Source organism: Trichomycterus rosablanca, chromosome 11, assembly GCF_030014385.1.
Source record: "Trichomycterus rosablanca isolate fTriRos1 chromosome 11, fTriRos1.hap1, whole genome shotgun sequence".
Lineage (NCBI taxonomy): Eukaryota > Metazoa > Chordata > Actinopteri > Siluriformes > Trichomycteridae > Trichomycterus > Trichomycterus rosablanca.
In genome coordinates this window covers 11,024,350-11,045,791 of record NC_085998.1, presented here as the reverse complement: position 1 = coordinate 11,045,791, position 21,442 = coordinate 11,024,350, and positions in this window count along the sequence as shown.

Below are 21,442 nucleotides of genomic sequence, written 5' to 3'. Positions count from 1 at the left end.
AGTTCCACCAGACCACGGAACATTGACAGGTTTCCCATACATCCTAATGGGAAAAAATACCTTTAAACTCAATGCTTTTTAAACCCAATGCCACTCCCAGAACCAATTGACGTCGAATTTCGAGGTACCACTGTAATTTACTTCATAAATTAGCTTATGACTTATGGCTTATTGGCTTATGAGTTGTTTGAACCCAAATGGGTGTGGCTAAAAAACTTGAATTAAATTATTAGTAGAGGTGTCCATATACAGTATGTTCAGCCATATAGTACACAATGCATATATACAGCCAACATTCTTTCATGTAGCAAAGAGTCTTTAGTCAGTTATTTCTTTCTCACACTGACTTTGCAAAACTAAACAAAACATTTTATTGGACAATTTCTAAAATACCAGTTGATGCTCCCCTATGTGACGTTTCCAGAGGCAACACTTATCACTACATGATGGTTTGATGATCTGTATTGTACCTATTAGACAGGTAAGTAATACACCTGCCGTTTCTTTCAGTGTGAAACAATTCCTGCCTGAGATTCTTTGTTATGAAAAGGTCTAGATTTTCCGATTGTGACCTGCTGTCGATGGTTTTTACTTGAATATTTCAGCTTTTATGCCTGAATCTGCAGGTATTTGCCCTACAGTCATCTAAGCTGGTGGTCTCACTTTAGTTCTGCATAAAAGGAAGGATTTTGTGGTGTCAGACAGACTAGCAGCTGAAATGTATCATTCAAAAGAAGTCCATACTAATACAAAAAAATATATTGAGTGCTGGATTATTTTCAGATGGAAAAAACAATGCACATTCATTCATGTATCCATCCATCAATACATCCATCCATCTATCCTTCCATCTATCCATCCTTTAATTCATTTATTCATCCATCTATCCTTTTATTTATCATCCATCCATCCTTCCATTTATCCATCCATCCATCCATCCTTCCATCCATCCATCCTTCCATTTATCCATCCATCCATCCTTCCATTTATCCATCCATCCATCCATCCTTCCATCCATCCACCCATCTATCCTTCCATCTATCCATCCTTTAATTCATTTATTCATCCATCTATCCTTTTATTTATCATCCATCCATCCTTCCATTTAGCCATCCATCCATCCATCCTTCCATCCATCCATCCTTCCATTCATCCATCCATCCATTCATCCTTCCATCCATCCATCCTTCCATCCATCCATCCTTCCATCCATCCTTCCATTTATCCATCCATCCATTCATCCTTCCATCCATCCATCCTTCCATCCATCCATCCATCCATCCATCCTTCCATCCATCCATCCATCCATCCTTCCATCCATCCATCCTTCCATCCATCCATCCATCCTTCCATTTATCCATCCATCCTTCCATTTATCCATCCATCCGTCCATTTATCCATCCATCCATCCTTCCATTTATCCATCCATCCATCCTTCCATTTATCCATCCATCCATCCTTCCATTTATCCATCCATCCTTCCATCCATCCTTCCATTTATCCATCCATCCATCCATGTTTTATCACCGCTTTATTTTGGTCAGGGTCGCAGTGGGTTTAAGTATTTAGGCAAAAGGTAGGAAACACTCCAGACAGGTCACCAGTCCATCACAGGGCAGATACCCACACACATTCTAACACACACTGACTGCATGTCTTTGGACTTGTGTTTGAAAATCAGAGCATCCGAAAGAACCCAACACAGACACAGAGAGAACATGTAAAGGGCAGATGTAGCCTAGGGGTTAAGGTACTGGACTAGTAATTGAAAGGTCGCTGGTTTAAGCCTCACCACTGCCAGGTTGCCACTGATGGGCCCTTGAGCAAAGGTCTTAACCCTCAATTGCTTAGACAATACACTGTAAGTCGCTTTGGATAAAAAACGTCTGCTAAATGCCAAAAATGTAAATGTAAACTTTATACAGAAAGAAGCTTGGTCTCCCAAACTACCTGTCCTGTTATGACCTTATTTAACCTAAGTGTATAACATGCTGTAAAAAAATCCTGATAAATAAATAAATAATAAAAGTCTTAATAAAACAGTGTGCAGTTTTCTTTATTTCATGCACAAAAACACCACTGAATGACTCCTTCATTACAGCCCTATTCTCTGATTCAACCCTCTTAAACAAACGTACAATTATGATGTCATTCACAAATTTTATTGTTCTGACTTCTCTTATAATTATAGCCGAGAATTTATGGCAGAAAAAGACAGCAGGACACGGTCTTGTGCAGAGCCCATGAATGAGAAGTCAAAGCCAAACTCTAATCCAAGCCAAAAGATGTACACCAAGATTAAAATTCATGAGCAATTTCTAGGCTGTACATTTATTGTATTTATTGTATTTTGTCATTTTAATTCTTTCTAGAAGCTTAATTTTAACTAGACTACTGTATATGGCTATGACCAGTGAACTATGTAGTGAAAACAGCTGCAACATTAATCATCCACATTTTTTATTTGATCTTAATACCCTCTGTGATCGGACTCAAACCCCCACATTCTAAGAATGTCACACCAGAGCTGAGCCATATTGTGTATTTATAACTTAGCTTTACAACGTATGAAGAAGAGTCCTAAATCTAACATCTCATCTGACTAAATGTTTTTTCAATTCCAGTCAACCATTATGACAACTATTACCTTTTTAAGGACAATTCAAAAGTTGTTGTGATATCACGCTTATCACTTTCCTGGTATACACTTTCTACTTTTGCCTGTTTTCTTTTTTCTTTTCTGTTGAAATCATAGCATTGGGAATTGTATCATACCCAGTAACCCCAATGTAATTGTATATAGTCATTTAAACAACCACTGTATTGCATGTGGGTGGCACGGTGGCTCGGTGGGTAGCACTGTCACCTCACAGCTAGAAGGTCCTGGGTTCGATCCCCAGACGGGCGGTCCCGGTCCTTCTGCGTGGGTTTCCTCCGGGAGCTCCAGTTTCCTCCCACAGTCCAAAAACATGCAGTGAGGTTATATGGTGACAGTGAATTGCCCTATGGGTGTGTGTGTGTGTGTGTGCGTGTGTGCGTGTGTGCGTGTGTGCGTGTGTGTGTGTGTGTGTGTGTGTGTGTGTGTGTGTGTGTGTGTGTCTGCATTATGATGGACTGGCGCCCTGTCCAGGGTGTTACTGTGTGCCTTGCGCCCATTGAAAAGCTGGGATAGACTCCAGAACCCCACCGCGACCCTAATTGGATAAGCGGTTAAGAGAGTGAGTGAGTGAGTGTATTGCATGTTTACTGATTTTTTTTTTCTCATTAGGTATATTATTTTATTTACTTTATCACAAGGAGAAGAGAATGTGTTTTCTTTTAATGATTACTATGCTGAATGACATTTCACATTAAATCTGTCTAGTCTATAATATCATTATCCAGACCTTCTGTCAGAAGTAGGCTCAGATAGCCTGTATAAGTTTAATTAGTTCTTATAAAAGAAATATTGCCTTGGAGAACAAAAGCATAGTTTAGGCACACTAGTCCAAGGTTGCTTTAGTCAAACCCAGATTTATAGCACCATCTAGAGATCACAAATGGTGAAAGTTTTGTATGTATCTGGCACATAGGTGGCACATAATTTTTCAAAGGAGGCCAAATCCTTATTGGCTTGACCCACCAAAAGCTGCCTTCAGGTAAGTAAAAAGAGCTGAACTTGGTCAGTAGGACAGGTGGGAAAAAAAAGATAAGTCCAGCTCCTTTAACTTCGAGAGGCTTGTTCTGCATAATTGTAAGCAGTTGCAGAGAAAACCCTGAAGAAACACATCTGAAGAATCACAGATCACCTCATTTGACTTCACCACAGTAATTCATACTTACAGTTAAATCTGGTTAAGTTAGTGCACTGGTCACATTAAACTAACATAATTCTGGGCTCAAATTCTTAGAATTTAGATGCTTTACCATTTTGGCCAGGGTCAAAATAGCATGGTGGCTAAGCAGCAAGAACTTTTGCCTGGGTTTGATCCCCAGGTGAGGAGGTCTGGGTCCTTTCTGTGTGGAGTTTGCCTGTTCTCGCCTTGTCTGTGTGGGTTTACTCCGGGTGCTCAGGTTTCCTCCCACAGTCCAAAGACATGCAAGTGAGGTAAACTGGAGATACAAAATTGTCCATGACTGTGTTCGATATATAACCTTGTGAAATGATTAATCTTGTGTAACGAGTAACTACCATTTCTGTTGTGGATGTAACCAAAGGGTGTAAAACAATCCAAATAAACAAATAAAATTATCACATAGTGTGTGTCTAACCTCGATCACTATACTAGTGGACATAAAGAGAGTGCATCAGTCTGAACAGGACAAATTAAAAATTAAATTGGAAAGCTTATTTGCTCACCATTCTCACTAAGGTTTTTTATAATTCACCACAAAACTATTACCTAATTCATAGACAAATGTTATTGTAATTATAATGTTATTGTTTATCATTGTGTATGTTGATTCCTAGGGAAAAGATCCCTGTTCAGCTTTAAAGGACATAACACCAAATCTAGACCTAACATCAGAGGACATAACATCAATCAGAGGACTTTATGATTTATATTTTACAGCTGTTACTCACAATCTATACCAGCCTTATGATGTAACCAAAATAACACCTCCATATGTATCCTCAGGTTCTGTTGTTGTAGTGTGTTGTAGTGGTGTGCGATACTGCAAAATTAAATACAGTAAATACAGGGCCAGTATCACCGATATCGATACCAATATCGATACTTTTTAATAATTAAGGTAGGTGCATCTTCAAATTGCTAAATCTGAATGAATTTTCATGACATTTAATGTATTATTGTAATACATACATTTTTATAAGTAGCTGCTCTCAGAAGGGTTGTAAATAAATTCAGCTGTTTAAAGCGGTCCGATTTCTTGTTTCTGGTTCTTTACTTTCTCACAACGTTACCATCAGGGCGTATCACCACAAAGCGGCTAACGCATAGTTGTGTTTGCTGGGTGAATACATTTGTAAATGTTTAATATTGAACGAATACATGTGTCCTTGTTAATTTATAAGTCCAAAGTCTCATTCACCAAAACACGGAATAAGAGCTTCACTATGCATGCTCCGATTCATGTGCGTAAGGTGCGTTCATACTTTACGTACGTATAGTTTACACTATTATTTCCATAAAATTGCCCCTATTTCTGTATCTGCAAAGCAAAGTATTCAAAAACTTACAATCTTCCAATGCCTACCAATGTACCGATGTCTGTTAGGATTATAACAAGGTGACGGTACCACAACAAAACACAGCAGAGCAGGAGGGGAGGAGTAAGGTGTGCATGTAAGATGTGAGAGGAGTGGAATCTGTACAGACATGGTCTTTACTTTCTGACGAAACGGGAGAAACGTACTGAATGTAGCGGAGAAAAAGTACAACTAAAGTATCGATCCCATCACACTAGTATCGATCCGATACCAATACCAACATTGGTATCGATAATATCGATATTTGGATCGATCTGCCCACCACTAGTGTGTTGCCTGAGTGTTGTTGTTATCATACAGATACTTGTTTGTACAATGTAAAACCCTGTAGTGTGTACTATTACTTTTGAATTTTGATTTATGTGACTTGCTACTGAGGCCTTACTTATCTATCCTATCTATCTGACTTTCCGTCCGTCTGTCCGTCCGTCCGTCCATCCATCCATCCATCTATCTATCAAAACCAAGAATTTTCCTTGCTTTTCCATTTCTCAACAATAAGCGAGTGGTGTCCCATTTTGTTGATACAATCAGATTCTATTTTATTTAAGAAAGAGAAAACTCTTATTATAGTACAGTAGAATCCTCCTGCTACATCTTTTAAAGCTACAGGTCATAAAGGGTAGCAGTAATTCACTGGTTAAGATACTAGACCAGCAATTTAAAGGTTGTTGCCCAGGGGCTCAAAAGCAACCTGGCAACCTGGCAGTGGTGGTGCTTAAAGTAAAAACACTCGGCTGACTTTGATACACAGCAAACATAAGAGTGGATAAAAATGAAGACATTTACTGGATTTCTCAATTCCCATTCTCTGACCCAGTTAAACAGCAGGGTCACCAAAATGTGCACATAATTAATTCCTCAACTAATGTGTTTAATCAAACACCTTCTAAGAAGTCTATTACAGATGTGCCATTTTCCATTTCCATTGGGTTACTAATGGAGGGGGAAGTAAAAACTTCACTTTACACTTAGTGCCAGAAACACACACACACACACACACACACACACACACACACACACACACACGTGTCTGTGTGAGCTTTAAAAAGACAATCAATTTATCTGAGGTCAGGAAAATCTTTTTTTTAAGTAAAATGGATTATAAATGTGTAGCTACAGAACAGAACATTTCCTGAGTCTCCAATTTAAATCAAAAAGCTAAAGTGGGCTTAAACTCTTGTAGCCCATCCAGCCGATCTGATGTAATCAATCAGTCTCTTCATCATAGCACCTGTTAGTGGGTGGGATATATTAGGCAGCAAGTGAACATTTTATCCTCAAAGTTGATGTGTTAGAAGCAGGAAAAATGGGCAAGCGTAAGGATTTGAGTGAGTTTGACAAGGGCCAAATTGTGATTGCTAGACGACTGGGTCAGAGCATCTCTAAAACTGCAGTTCTTGTGTGGTGTTCCCGGTCTGCAGTGGTCAGTTTCTATCAAAAGTGGTCCAGGGAAGGAACAGTGTCATGGGTGGCCAAGGCTCATTGATTTCCGTTGGGAGCAAAGGCTGGCCCGTGTGGTCTAATACAACAAACGAGCTACTGTAGCTCAGATTGCTGAAGACGTTAATGCTGGTTCTAATAGAAAGGTGTCAGAACACTCAGTGCATCACAGTTTGTTGCATATGGGGCTGAATAGTCGCAGACCAGTCAGGGTGCCCATGCTGACCCCTGTCCATTGCCGAAAGCACCAACAATGGGAACGTGAGCATCGGAACTGGACCACGGAGCAATGGAAGAAGGTGGCCTGGTCTGATGAATGACGTTTTCTTTTACATCACATGGATGGCTGGGTGCGTGTGCGTCGCTTACCTGGGGAACACATGGCACCAGCATGCACTATGGGAAGAAGGCAAGCCGGCGGAGGCAGTGTGATGCTTTGGGCAATGTTCTCTTGGGAAACCTTGGGTCCTGCCATCCGTGTGGATGTTATTTTGACACGTATCACCTACCTAAGCATTGTTGCACACCATGTACACCCCTGTGGTCTCTTTCAGCAGGATAATGCGCCCTGCCACAAATGGTTCAGGAATGGTTTGAGGAGCACAACAATGAGTTTAAAGTGTTGACTTGGCCTCCAAACTCCCCGGATCTCAATCCAATCGAGCATCTGTGGGATGTGCTGGACAAACAAGTCCGAACCTTGGAGGCCCCACCTCGCAATCTACAGGATGTACAGGTTAAAGGATCTGCTGCTAACATATTTGTGCCAGATACCACAGCACACCTTCAGGGTTCTAGTGAAGTCCATGCCTCGACGGGTCAGGGCTGTTTTGGCAGCAAAAGGGGATCTGGAGATGGGAATCCACTTGCTTTAAAAAACCTCATCAAGAAAGAGAGGGACAATGTACTGTGTACCTTTTAACTCTGGATCAATTTTGAAAAGTAGCCCCATAGTCCAGGACACACGATTTCACAATATATTTCAGAGCTCCATCTACCATGACTACAAACAGGTGAGCTTCTGTCACCATGCTTATCTGATACAGACATAGTACTGACTTCTTCCATTTATCAACAGTTTGCTGGGATCAATGACCTCCCTCTCCTGTTATTAAAAATCATTCCAGTCATTAACAGAGTACAAGTGTACGCTGTTGTCTTTTGAGTGTTTAATTTGAATCTGCTGCTGTCACCCTGAATAAGGTGAACAATGGCTGGTTGTTTGTAGGCCTAGCATCTGTATCTGGTGGGAAAACAAATAGCAATTAGAACTGAAGAGAGAACTGGAGAGAGAAACACAGCTGCTCAACAAATAATTACTCCATTTCCTCTGTAACCAAACACAATTATCACTACATTTTTGGAGGGCTGGAGATGGTGATATGTTCTTGAGGCACAGACGTACTTTGTCCAGATCTTGAACAGGTTTCTATTCTATATGGCCAAAATTATGTGGACATCTATTCATAAACGTGTAGTATACAGCATTTCAAAACCATGCAGCAAGTGTGTGTGTTAAATTTTGAAGTGCATTTGGGAGATCAGGCACTAATGTTGGATGATAAGGCCTGGCATGTTGAGGCCACTGTGGTTAACAGCTTGCTTATATACTGTATAAATAAATAGCAGATCCTTTAACTCCTGTATGTTGTGAGGTGGGGCCTCCATGGACCGGATTTGTTTGTACAGCACATCCCACAGATGGTGGATTGGATTGAGATCTGGGGAATTTGGAGGCCAAGTCGACACCTCAAACTCGTTGTTGTGCTCCTCAAACCATTCCTGAAGCATTGTTGCTTTGTGGCAGGGCGCATTATCCTGCTGAAAGAGGCCACAGCCATCAGGAAATACCGTTTCCATGAAAGTGTGTACATGGTCTGCAACAATGCTTAGGTAGGTGGTACGTGTCAAAGTAACATCCACATGGATGGCAGGACCCAAGGTTTCCCAAGAGAACATTGCCCAAAGCATCACACTGCCTCCGCCGGCTTGCCTTCTTCCCATAGTGCATCCTGGTGCCATGTGTTCCCCAGGTAAGCGACGCACACGCACCCGGCCATCCACGTTATGTAAAAGAAAACGTGATACATCAGACCAGGCCACCTTCTTCCATTCCACAAGGAGGGCAAGACACAAAAGGTCATTGCTAAAGAGGCTGGCTGTTCACAGAGCTCTGTGTCCAAGCACATTAATAGAGAGGCAAAGGGAAGGAAAAGATGTGGTAGAAAAAAGTGTACAAGCAATAGGGATAACCGCACCCTGGAGAGGATTGTGAAACAAAACCCATTCAAAAATGTGGGGGAGATTCACAAAGAGTGGACTGCAGCTGGAGTCAGTGCTTCAAGAACCACCACGCACAGACGTATGCAAGACATGGGTTTCAGCTGTCGCATTCCTTGTGTCAAGCCACTCTTGAACAAGAGACAGCGTCAGAAGCGTCTTGCCTGGGCTAAAGACAAAAAGGACTGCTGAGTGGTCCAAAGTTATGTTGTCTGATGAAAGTAAATGTTGTATTACCTTTGGAAATCAAGGTCCCAGAGTCTGGAGGAACAGAGGAGAGGCACAGAATCCACGTTGCTTGAGGTCCAGTGTAAAGTTTCCACAGTCAGTGATGGTTTGGAGTGCCATGTCATCTTTTGGTGTTGGTCCACTGTGTTTTCTGAGGTCCAAGGTCAACGCAGCCGTCTACCAGGAAGTTTTACAGCACTTCATGCTTCCTGCTGCTGACCAACTTTATGGAGATGCAGATTTCATTTTCCAACAGGACTTGGCACCTGCACACAGTGCCAAAGCTACCAGTACCTGGTTTAAGGACCATGGTATCCCTGTTCTTAATTGGCAAGCAAACTCGCCTGACCTTAACCCCATAGAAAATCTATGGGGTATTGTGAAGAGGAAGATACTATATACCAGACCCAACAATTCAGAAGAGCTGAAGGCCACTATCAGAGCAACCTGGGCTCTCATAACACCTGAGCAATGCCACAGACTGATGGACTCCATGCCACGCCGCATTGCTGCAGTAATCCAGGCAAAAGGAGCCCCAACTAAGTATCGAGTGCTGTACATGCTCATACTTTTCATGTTCATACTTTTCAGTTGGCCAACATTTCTAAAAATCCTTTTTTTGTATTGGTCTTAAGTAATATTCTAATTTTCTGAGATGCTGAATTTGGGGTTTTCATTAGTTGTCAGTTATAATCATCAACATTAAAAGAAATAAACATTTGAAATATATCAGTCTGTGTGTAATGAATGAATATAATATACAAGTTTCACTTTTTGAATGGAATTACTCAAAATAAATCAACTTTTCCATGATATTCTAATTTTATGACCAGCACCAATATATATATACTGTATATGTATATACTGTATATATATATATATATATATATATATATATATATATATAAATAACATATAGTCAAACTAATACAATGGCAATTTATATGCCCAAATGTCCCCTGTTATACCTTCTGTGCCAGTCATAAAGGTGTGAGATGTATTTCATTTAGAATGGAACACTTGTGTAACTCACACACTATATATAGACTCCTGTCATCCTGACACAGAGGCCTGGTGTGAAAAGTCAGCCTGTATAGAATTTACTCAGCTTTTAGTTTCATTTAACAAGAACTAAAGCCTGGTGTGATGGTTTCTCTTGTCTGAGTCAGATTTTTGCAAAGCTATAAATAAAGAAGTCATTTATCATTAAAAAGGCTGCCACAAAAAGCTCAATGAGTCTTTGTCCATATGAAAAGAAATGATTGATGAGGAATGCAATTGCATTTTAGATAATCATATTAGTCCTGTAGCAAGCCACAGACCTGATATATTCAGGATTATGGTATGAATGTATGTGAGTCAGTTGGACAGATTCTATAGAAACATGCCAAATTCATTTCTATAGTCCACTGTCTGTTTCAGTGGTGATTCACTGTCCTCAGAATGCCACATTTCTTTATGGCGCTAATGTTTTTGGTTTAACAGAAAGGTGGGATTTTTATGGATGTCACAACTGAGTTTTTACTGAAAGGAAGTGTGTGGGGGGGATTTTTCTTTTCTTTCATAGATGTAGCTTCTGGCTGTATTTGGTCCTTGGTGTAACTAAAGGCATCAGAACAAATTTGCTTTGCTACCTCTAAAATGAATACAGTGGTGCTATTGACCAGTCAGGCATCTACTGTACATGCAGACATGATTAGCTGTGTTTATTTAGGGGTTGCCACAGTGGATGTGGTCCACATACACTTGGGATTGGGACCAGGAGACACTGAGATTGGAACCCAGGATCTCAGCAGCTATTGTACTTTTCCGCTGCGCCACCTGAGCACCCTATAAGAGAAAGCATATAATATATGCTATTTAATATTCCTGTTAACAGAATAAGAGGCTGAAACAACTAAGCTTAATAGTTGTGGAATAGGTGTCCACATAGTAAATAGTGAAAGCGACAGTGAATAGATGTTACATAACTGAATACCTGAATCCACTGTATATGGTAGATGTGACTTTATTGATCCAAAAGGGAAGTTACAGTGCTCCAGCAACTTACATACACATAACAAAGTAAACATAAAAGTAAGCAAGTACAGTAAGTCTGTAAGTATATATGTTTACATACACCGATCAGCCATAACATTAAAATCACCTCCTTGTTTCTACACACACTGTCCATTTTATCAGCTCCACTTACCATGTAGAAGCACTTTGTAGTTCTACAATTACTGACTGTAGTCCATCTGTTTCTCTACACACTGTTTTAACCTGCTTTTATCCCGTTCTTCAATGGTCAGGACCCCCACAGGACCACCACAGAGCAATAATTATTTAGGTGGTGGATCATTCTCAGCACTGCGGTGACACTGACATGGTGGTGGTGTGTTAGTGTGTGTTGTGCTGGTATGAGTGGATCAGACACAGTAGCGCTGATGGAGTTTTTAAACACCTCCCTGCACTGCTGGCTGAGAATAGTCCACCAACCAAATATATATCCAGCCAACAGCGCCCCATGGGCAGCATCTTGTGACCACTGAGGAAAGTCTAGAAGATGACCAACTCAAACAGCAGCAATAGTTGAGCGATCGTCTCTGACGCCTCTGTCTAATAGAGTGGACAGTGAGTGGACAGGGTATTTAAAAACTCCATCAGCATTGCTGTGTCTGATCCACTCATACCAGCACAACACACACTAACACACCACCACCATGTCAGTGTCACTGCAGTGCTGAGAATGACCCACCACCTAAATATTACCAACTCTGTAGTGGTCCTGGGAGAGTCCTGACCATTGAAGAACAGCATGAAAGGGGGCTAACAAAGCATGTAGAGAGATAGATGGACTACAGTCAGTAATTGTAGAACTACAAAGTGCTTCTATATGGTAAGTGGAGCTGATAAAATGGACAGTGAGTGTAGAAACAAGAAGGTGGTTTTAAGGTTATGGCTGATCGGTGTATGTAACCATAGCTGTTCTGAAAGTATATAATTGTACAATGATTACAGGAACTACAGAAAAAGTGCCCAGTGCAGATGGATACACTGTATACTGATAATTAGAGAGAAATGATCGGCAGAAATGTTCCATCCTGCAGCGGGGCGAGAGCAGTCTGCTGCTCAGAGTACTCCTCTGTCCCTGTAGTGTTTTATGGAGTGGGTGGAAGGGATTTTTCATGGTTGTGTCCAATTTCAGCCCCAGAACTGAGCTGGCCTTTATAATGGTCTTGTTGAGTCTATTGGAGTCCTTGGCTGTGATACTGGTGCCCCAGCACAGAATGGTGTAAAGATGGCACTCAACACCACAGACACATGGAGAGTTTGCAGCAGCTTGCCTCTCAAACCCAAGAAAGTAAAGTTGGCTCTGGCTTCCTATACAGCTTATCAATATTTACCTCCCATCCCAACATATCACTTAGGTGGACATCCAGGTAACTTAGGATGAAAGGTGAACATTGATAGACTGGATATGAAGAACCAGAGCCAACTTTACTTCCCAAGAAGGCTTATTTCCTTCGGTGTGAGATACAAGCTACTGCGAACTTTCTATGATTCTGTGTTGCCAGGTGGCATCTTTTACATTTCAGAATCACCATAGCTGCTGAATGCATAATTACTTTCCAATTAAACCCCTTCAATTAATCTTCCTATTATACCCTAGTTGTGTTTGTACAAGCAGTAAAATGTTAAAGCACAGCTGCTTAAGAGCTTTCTGGTCATTACGTGAGGACCATCAGCTAATTCATTGTCATTGAGTGGCAAATTAAAGCCTGTACAATATTACAGCTTATGACTGAAATTAAATTGGTTAGGAGACCTGTGTTGTATATAAACATCTGCCAACAAAATGCAAAGTGGCTGGTTATTTTTTTTATTTGCATTTCTCCTAGTTTTTCCTGATTTAATAATTCCCATTTACCTACAGTCATGTGAAAAAGTTAGGACACCCCATGAAAACCTTTGCCTTTTTGAACATATTTAAACATATGAACATTTAAGCTTCATTTGAACAGTACTGAGAGATGGAGCTTATATAACTAAACAAAAAAAGTTGTAAAATGTAATGAACAAAAATGGAAATGTATTGTGAGGAAAAAGTTAGGACACCCCCACATTTATTACTACGTAAAATGTCTACAATTAGAATCCGGTGCACCACATCAGCTGCAATGATTAGACCATCGTTAGAGGACATTGGAGTTTTATTTAAACCTCAGACATTCGTTTGGTTTGCTCTTGATTGTTGAAGTGAGTGGTATCACCATGGTGAGATCTAAAGAGCTCTCTGAGGCCTTCAGAAAGAAGGTTGTAGATGCATATGAGTCTGGGAAGGGATTTAAAAAGATCTCAAAACAAATAGAAAATAATTTATAAGTGGAGAACATTTAAAACAACTGCCAACATGGCCCGGTCAGGTCCTAGCAAGTTAAGCCCAAGACCAGACTGCAAGATGCGTAAAGAAGTCTCCAATAATCCTACAATATCATCACGGGACCTACAGGTAGCTCTCGCCACAGTTGATAGCAAGGAACATGCATCTACCATCAGACCAAGAGACTGCATAAGTTTGATTTTCATGAGAGGTGAGCAAGGAGGAAATCCTTGCAGTAAAAAAAAAAAAACATCAGGACAAGACTAAAGTTTGCCAGAGAACACCTAGACAAAGACCAGGACTTCTGGAACAATGTGCTTTAAACAGATAAATCCAAAGCTGAATTATTTGGTCACAGTAACAGAAGACATGTTTGCTGCAAACCAAACACAGCATGTGAGCACAGAACCTCATACCAACTGTGAAGCATGGAGGTGGAAATGTCATGGTTTGAGGCTGCTTTGCAGCAGCAGGGCCTGGCAAGCTCTCCATCATAGCATCCCTGATGAATTCTTCACTGTATCAGAGGGTGCTTGAGGAAAATGTAAGACCATCTGTCCAAAAACTGAAGCTGAAGCGGAGGTTGACCAGGCAGCATGACAACGACCCAAAACATTCCGGTAAATCCACCAAGGAATGGTTCAAAAGAAAGAAATGGAGAGTTCTGGAATGGCCAAGTCAAAGCCCGGATCTTAATCCTAATGAGATGCCGTGGGGTGGTTTGAAACGGGCCGTGCATGCAAGAAACCCCTCAAACCTCACACAGCTGAAGAAATTCTGCATGGAGAAGTGGGAAAAACTTTCTCCCAGTCAATGTCAGAGATTGGTAGATGATTATAGGAAACGTCCTAACTTTTTCACATGAATTATAACAATTACTCTGCTGCTTTCTTATCCCTAAACTGGCTGCCTCTGAAAACAACGTGAGAAGTTTCCTGTTCCCTCTTTACACCAATCAATCAACAGTTGATGCTCACAGAGAGTAAAATGTGTACCTCCACTAACTGTACCAGCACCTCAACCTGACATTAGGAGTTGCTGTTGCATTGGCAATAAGGGAAAACCTTATCCAGCCTTCCCTCTTCCGAGCCAACTGCGAAGGGCATTTTTTATGCAAATTGTACAGCACTATGACTCCTGCCTACTGCGAGTTGTTTACATTTAGAAATAATGAAAATTACATGTGGTATAAATGCACAACTCCCACAACCACACAGCAGAACAATGCACAACTGTTTTGCAGAAAATAGCTTATTTGCGCTTGTGTATATATAATATTCATTTGGCTAATTTAAGCTATAAAATTATGCATGATCGCACTGTTGCAACACACAGCCAATGCACCCACACATCGCTCCTGATTAGCAAATAAGCCAAGTCATTTAGCCTGTTTCTTTAAATGGAGGGAAATCTACTGTCACCTGCTGAGAAGTGACTCAAAAAAAAAACTATAATGAACTCGGTGCCTCATGTGAGGACTCAAGTGTCAGCAAAAGCCTGGGTTGCTTGTACTACTGAAATATTTATCTCTACCCCTGTATAATGCAGGGAGGACTGGGCCAATGTCAATGTGTTTGTCTAGTCCCACTTCACCCATGATGCCACAGGATGAAATAGATAAAAAATAATGGGATTTGTAAGAGGTGACAAAGAAGAAATTACTGCCAATCTAGAGAAACGTTCATGCTCAACTAAAAAAGCACATGAATTATTCCTGAGCCCTGTATGAAAATATTATAAACAAGCAAGCCTGGTGGTGGTAGATACGTTGTTTAGTCATGACCTGGATGACATGTCATTGTGGGAACCATAAATTTCACTTGCTATCAGGTAATTCTTAAAGATAATGTAATGCCATTTTTTTTGTAAGTGGAAGCTGAGGTGTAGTAGGATTTTCCAGCAGAACAATGATAGAAAACACAAAAGCAAAATGTGAGAGACTAAAAATACACAGAATTGAAGTTTTGAAGTGGCTTAATTGATGTTCTGGCTTAAACCCATCAGATATTTTGCACCTTATTGTACAGTAAGTGAACATATGTACATATCCTCAGCACCGCTTATGACTGACCATACACCGGAGGTATGGAGCAATTAAAATTTCACACAGCATCTGAGCCTGTCACAATAATGCTCTTGTGGTTTTGGAGTCTGGAGTCATTAGAGGAGTGCCAGGAGGAACTTTTTGTGGCCTTTTTATGTCATCAGGCAAAGGGGGATATACTGCGGTGTGTACAATGCATGGACCATCAGGTGGCTGCTATTAATCAATAAGAAAATGCACTGTGTATCCCATATTAAAATTCATTTAGAGATAGAAACATCATTTATGAATTGTCATGGTTTTGGAAATACAGAATAAACAGGTAAAAAATAATGAATAAAAACTGATAAAAAAGTAAAAAGGTGTTTAATTTCCTTCAGGATCAATCAAGTATCTATATCCAGTATCCATCCATCCATCCATTTATATAACATCTCCTATGCTAGGACACTTGGGTGGCGCAGCAGGCTATTACGTGAGCTATGTGTTGGCTGATTGTCTACAAAGACATAATTGGATGCAAGGCAGAAAAACCCTGAACAGGGCATTAATCCATCACAGGGCTTTGGCATCACCTATCAGACATAGCCAATATTTTCCGGTGGAACCAGACCTGCTGTGATTTTGCAGGAGGATGAAGAGGTTAATAAAAATAAAATTAAAATGACAAAAAATCTGCTTATTTGCTAAAAAAGTGTGCCAAAAACTTTAAAAATGCCTAAAAATTTGAAGCATCTGGTGCAACCAGCCTCCGAACTGTTCACACTTAGGAAGTGTGGGTGGTGGGCAAGAGTACCAATTTGGCTCTGGGCTAGGTTTAGTTTTATTGATTTCTTTACTGATTTATTTAACTTGATTTATTTTTACATTAAGCAATCTGTGCCAAAAGAAACAGGACTGAATTTAAGGTACTGTGCACCTGTCTTTTCTGTTAAAATTTCTATAATAATATACACTGATGAGGCATAACATTATGACCAACATTATAACATAATTCCTAATATTGTGTTGGTTCCAATTTGGCTGCCAAAACAGCCCTGCAACTGTGATGCACTGTGTATTCTGATACCTTTCTATCAGAACCAGCATTAACTTCTTCAGCAATTTGAGCTACAGTAGCTCGTCTGTTGAATCGGACCACACGGGCCAGCCTTCGCTCCCCACGTGCATCAATGAGTCTTGGCCGCCCATGACTTTGTCGCCGGTTTACCACTGTTCCTTCCTTGGACCACTTTTGATAGATACTGACCACTGCAGACTGGAAACACCCCACAAGAACTGCAGTTTTGGAGATGCTCTGACCCAGTCGTCAAGCCAACACAATTTGGCCGTTGTCAAACTCGCTCAAATCCTTACACTTGGTCATTTTTCCTGCTTCTAACACATCAACTTTGAGGATAAAATGTTCACTTGTTGCCTAATATATCCCACCCACTAACAGGTGCCGTGATGAAGAGATAATCAGTTTTATTTACTTTACCTCATAATGTTATGCCTGGTTGATGTAATAATCTTTATAGTTATTGGTTGATGAAATGCTAATGGAAGGGAAATTAGTGTTAGTGCTAGTGCGTGCTTTGGGTTCTCTGAATCTCACTAAATTAAGATTCACAGCCATCATTCACAGTCTCTCTATGAATTCAAAGGTTTCATAGTATTAACCTGATGTAAATAGTATGCTATGGCCTTTGCAGTCACTTTATCTTAATCAGGTTTATCAGCAATATGAGTAGTCATACTTTTTACCACCATCAACAAATTATGGGATTTTTTTTTTAAAAGATTGGTTTAAAAGACAGTGGAGTTCCAGAGTCCTGTAGAATCAATGCTAAGGTGTATTATTATTTTCAAAGAACATGCCAACAGGATTTTATTTTTTTCCTGGAAATCAAATAGATACCACTGATAGCACAGGTTGGCATATCATCATGTTGCTCATTAGTTCCAGATTGCATTTTCCCCTACAACCGAACAAACAACATCCCACTTGCCAACACAGATGCATAGCTGAGTGTTTTAATGTCCTACTCCTCATATTATCATGAAGTGAAAGATGATATGCATTCTAAGAAGTCTTCCAGGGCATTTGGGGGAATAACAAACAGACACAAAACATCCTTTTCCATTGTACATTGGTAATAATTTCCATTGGTCAGAGATTGAGCTTATTATGATTTTTCTAATGTTTTGCTTTTATATACAGTACTGTGCAAACATCTTGGGTCACCACTAGCTTTGTTCTTTTAATGGCCATCCATAATTATTTTAGTCTCTTTATTATGATATATACTGGAAATATGTACACTAAGTAAAAAAAAAAAAACTGCATTAGCAGATGGAATGGCATAATGAATTAATGATCCCATCAATTCATCCAATATTGCCAACACCATTAGCAGAAATGAAGCCCCAAACCCCCCCATGTTACACTGAAAGCTGCAAGCTTTCTCATTCTTTCATCTCTCCCCAACTCTTCTACTCACATACTGTCGATGATTGGACACAAAAATTTTAAACTAGCGCCCAGGTGGCGCAGCGGGATATTCCGCTAGCACACCAGCGCAGAGATTCTGAACTCATCAGTTTGAAACTCAACGTTGCCACCGGTCGGCTGGGCGCCATCTAGCGGACATAATTGCCAGTGCCTACAGAGCGGCATGACCGGACTATGTGGGTGGGTGTGGGCTTCAAAACGCTGTGTAAGTACCCTGATTAGCAGGTAGAGAGGCGCCTGTGCAGAGTGCATGGGTAAAAAAAGGGTTCCGCTAAGGGCTGCGTGCGGGTCGGAGGAGGCGTGAGCAGCAATATACCCACCTCGACTGCAATCAGGGATCCCCCAGCAGCAGAAGACAAAATTGACTACACTAAATTAGGAGAAAATAGGAGAAAATGCATAAATAAAATAGAAAAAAAAATTCAAACTAGTATTAATCACTCCTTAATAATCTTTTCCACTGATGTTTATTCCAATATTTGTAAGATTAAGCAAATCTTGGCCTTTTCACCAGGTTCCCCTTCCATAAAAGTGGTGTCTTGGCTGTTTTCCTTCCAAAAAATTCCTGATCAAGCTTCTTTGGACTGTAGAAGAGTCAGCCAACTTGGCATCCTGAATAAGCTGCCAGATGCTCAGCCAGGTCCTTGCTGGACTTCTTCCAGTTTCTCAAAGAAGAGACTCTGAGACACTTCTCATCAGGTTTTCTGGGACTTCCAATCCTTTTTTTGTCCTTCTTTAAGTTTCCAGCTTGAATAAAACATCTTAAGTATTCAGTTTGTTTATTCATTTCCCTTTAAGAGTGGCTGTGCTGATGCAAAATTCTAATTTTATGTCTGTCAAATTCTGTGATCATGTTGAATGTAATTATGAAATTGAAAGCTGGTCTTATACATATGAGCAAGCTTCAAATGAATTAAACTCATACGTTGTACAACAGTTTTATGTATTGCTCAGACATACACCGACCAGGCATAACATTATGACCACTGACAGGTGAAGAGAATAACACTGATTATCTCTTCATCACGGCACCTGTTAGTGGATGGGATATATTAGGCAGCAAGTGAACATTTTATCCTCAAAGTTGAAGCAGGAAAAATGATCAAGCTAGATGAGTCGTGATGGCTAGACGACTGGGTCAGAGCATCTCCAAAACTGCAGCTCTTGTGGGGTGTTCCCGGTCTGCAGTGGTCAGTATCTATCAAAAGCGGTCCAAGGAAGGAACAGTGGTAAACCGACACCAGGGTCATGAGTGGCCAAGGCTCATTGATGCACGTGGGGAGCGAAGGCTGGCCCGTGTGGTCCGATCCAACAGACGAGCTACTGTAGCTCAAATTGCTGAAGAAGTTAATGCTGGTTCTGATAGAAAGGTGTCAGAATACACAGAGTATCACAGTTGCAGGGCTGTTTTGGCAGCAAAAAGGGGAACCAACACAATATTTAAAGGTGGTCATAATGTTATGCCTGATCGGTGTATATTGCACCAATCTAGTCAGTAGTAGTAGGTAGTAGGTCAAATACAGGTTAATTTTTAATAACTGTTAGCAATAGGTTTGGTGAAAATACCTAAAGGTATGGTGTTAAAATAGTGTATAAATTAGTACATTATGTTGATTACAGTATGATTACAGTATGGTTACAGTATGATTACAGTATATACTGTAGGAAAGAAAATTGTTTACTGAAAGTGATGTGTGCTGTTTTATGTTTCTTCAGTTGCCACAGTGGATCATTTGTCTCCATCTTGCCCTGTCCTAAGCATCCTCTTCTGTCACCCCTAACCACCTGCATGTCCTCCCTTACCACATCCATAAATCTCCTCTTTGGCCTTTTAACTCTCCTTGGCGACTACATCCTCAGCACCCTTCTCCCGATATAACTCTTGATAAGATGCTCTGTAATGCCCACTATTTAAAAAAAAAAAGAAATCATAATTTTAATGTGGTCACCAGATTCAAAAGCTTTGCTAAAATTAATAAAACATGTCTTTATTCTTTAGGATTTGTAATAATTCAGTATACATCAAAGTTGTCACTTGTCCCTTTGTCTTTGCTGAACTCTACTTGCAATTTTGGCAGTTTAAAAAAATAATGAACAATATTGAGCATCATTTACTTGCATGTGATGTGAGGGTCCTTTCTGTCTGGAGTTTGCATGTTCTCCCTGTGTCTGTGTGGGTTTCCTCCGGGAGCTCCGGTTTCCTCCCACAGTCCAAAGACAAGCAGTCAGGTTAATTGGAGATACAAAATTGTCCATGACTGTGTTTGACATTGGACTTGTGAACTGATGAATCTGAAACGAGTAACTACCGTTTCGCTTGTGAATGTAACCAAAGTGTAAAACATGATGTTAAAATCCTAATAAACAATAATAAAGATATACTCCGATCAGGCATAACATTATGACATTATATCCTAACTGACTGGTCTGCGGCTATGCAGCCCCATACACAACAAACTGTGATGCACTGTGTATTCTGACACCTTTCTATTAGAACCAGCATTAACGTCTTCAGCAATCTGAGCTACAGTAGCTCGTCTGTTGGATCGGACCACACGGGCCAGCCTTCGCTCCCCAAGCGCATCAATGAGCCTTGGCCACCCATAACCCTGTCGCCGGTTTACCACTGTTCCTTCCTTGGACCACTTTTGATAGATACTGACCACTGCAGACCGGGAACACCCCACAAGAGCTGCAGTTTTGGAGATGCTCTGACCCAGTCGTCTAGCCATCACAATTTGGCCCTTGTCAAACTCACTCAAATCCTTACGCTTGTCCATTTTTCCTGCTTCTAACACATCAACTTTGAGGATAAAATGTTCACTTGCTGCCTAATACTGTATATCCCACCCACTAACAGGTGCCGTGATGTACTGATAATCAGTGTTATTCACTTCACATGTCAGTGGTCATAATGTTATTGTCTGTCAATACCAACGTAAAGAAACCAGATGGAGGTTAGACTTTTTTCACTGTTAAGCAGATTACTCAGATATGTTGGTATCCTTTTGTGAGTAACCACTTTTTTAGAACTCAGAAACACTACAGTGCCTTGCAAAAGTATTCAGCGCCCTTGAACTTTTCAACCTTTTGCCACATTTCAGGCTTTAAACATAAAGATATAAAATTGTAATTTTTTGTGAAGAATCAACAACAAGTGGGACACAATTGTGAAGTGGAACGAAATTTATTGGATATTTTAAACTTTTTTTAGAAATAAAAACCTGAAAAGTGGGGCGTGCAATATTATTCAGCCCCTTTACTTTCAGTGCAGCAAACTCACTCCAGAAGTTCAGTGAGGATCTCTGAATGATCCAATGTTGACCTAAATGACTGATGGTGATAAATAGAATCCACCTGTGTGTAATCAAGTCCGTA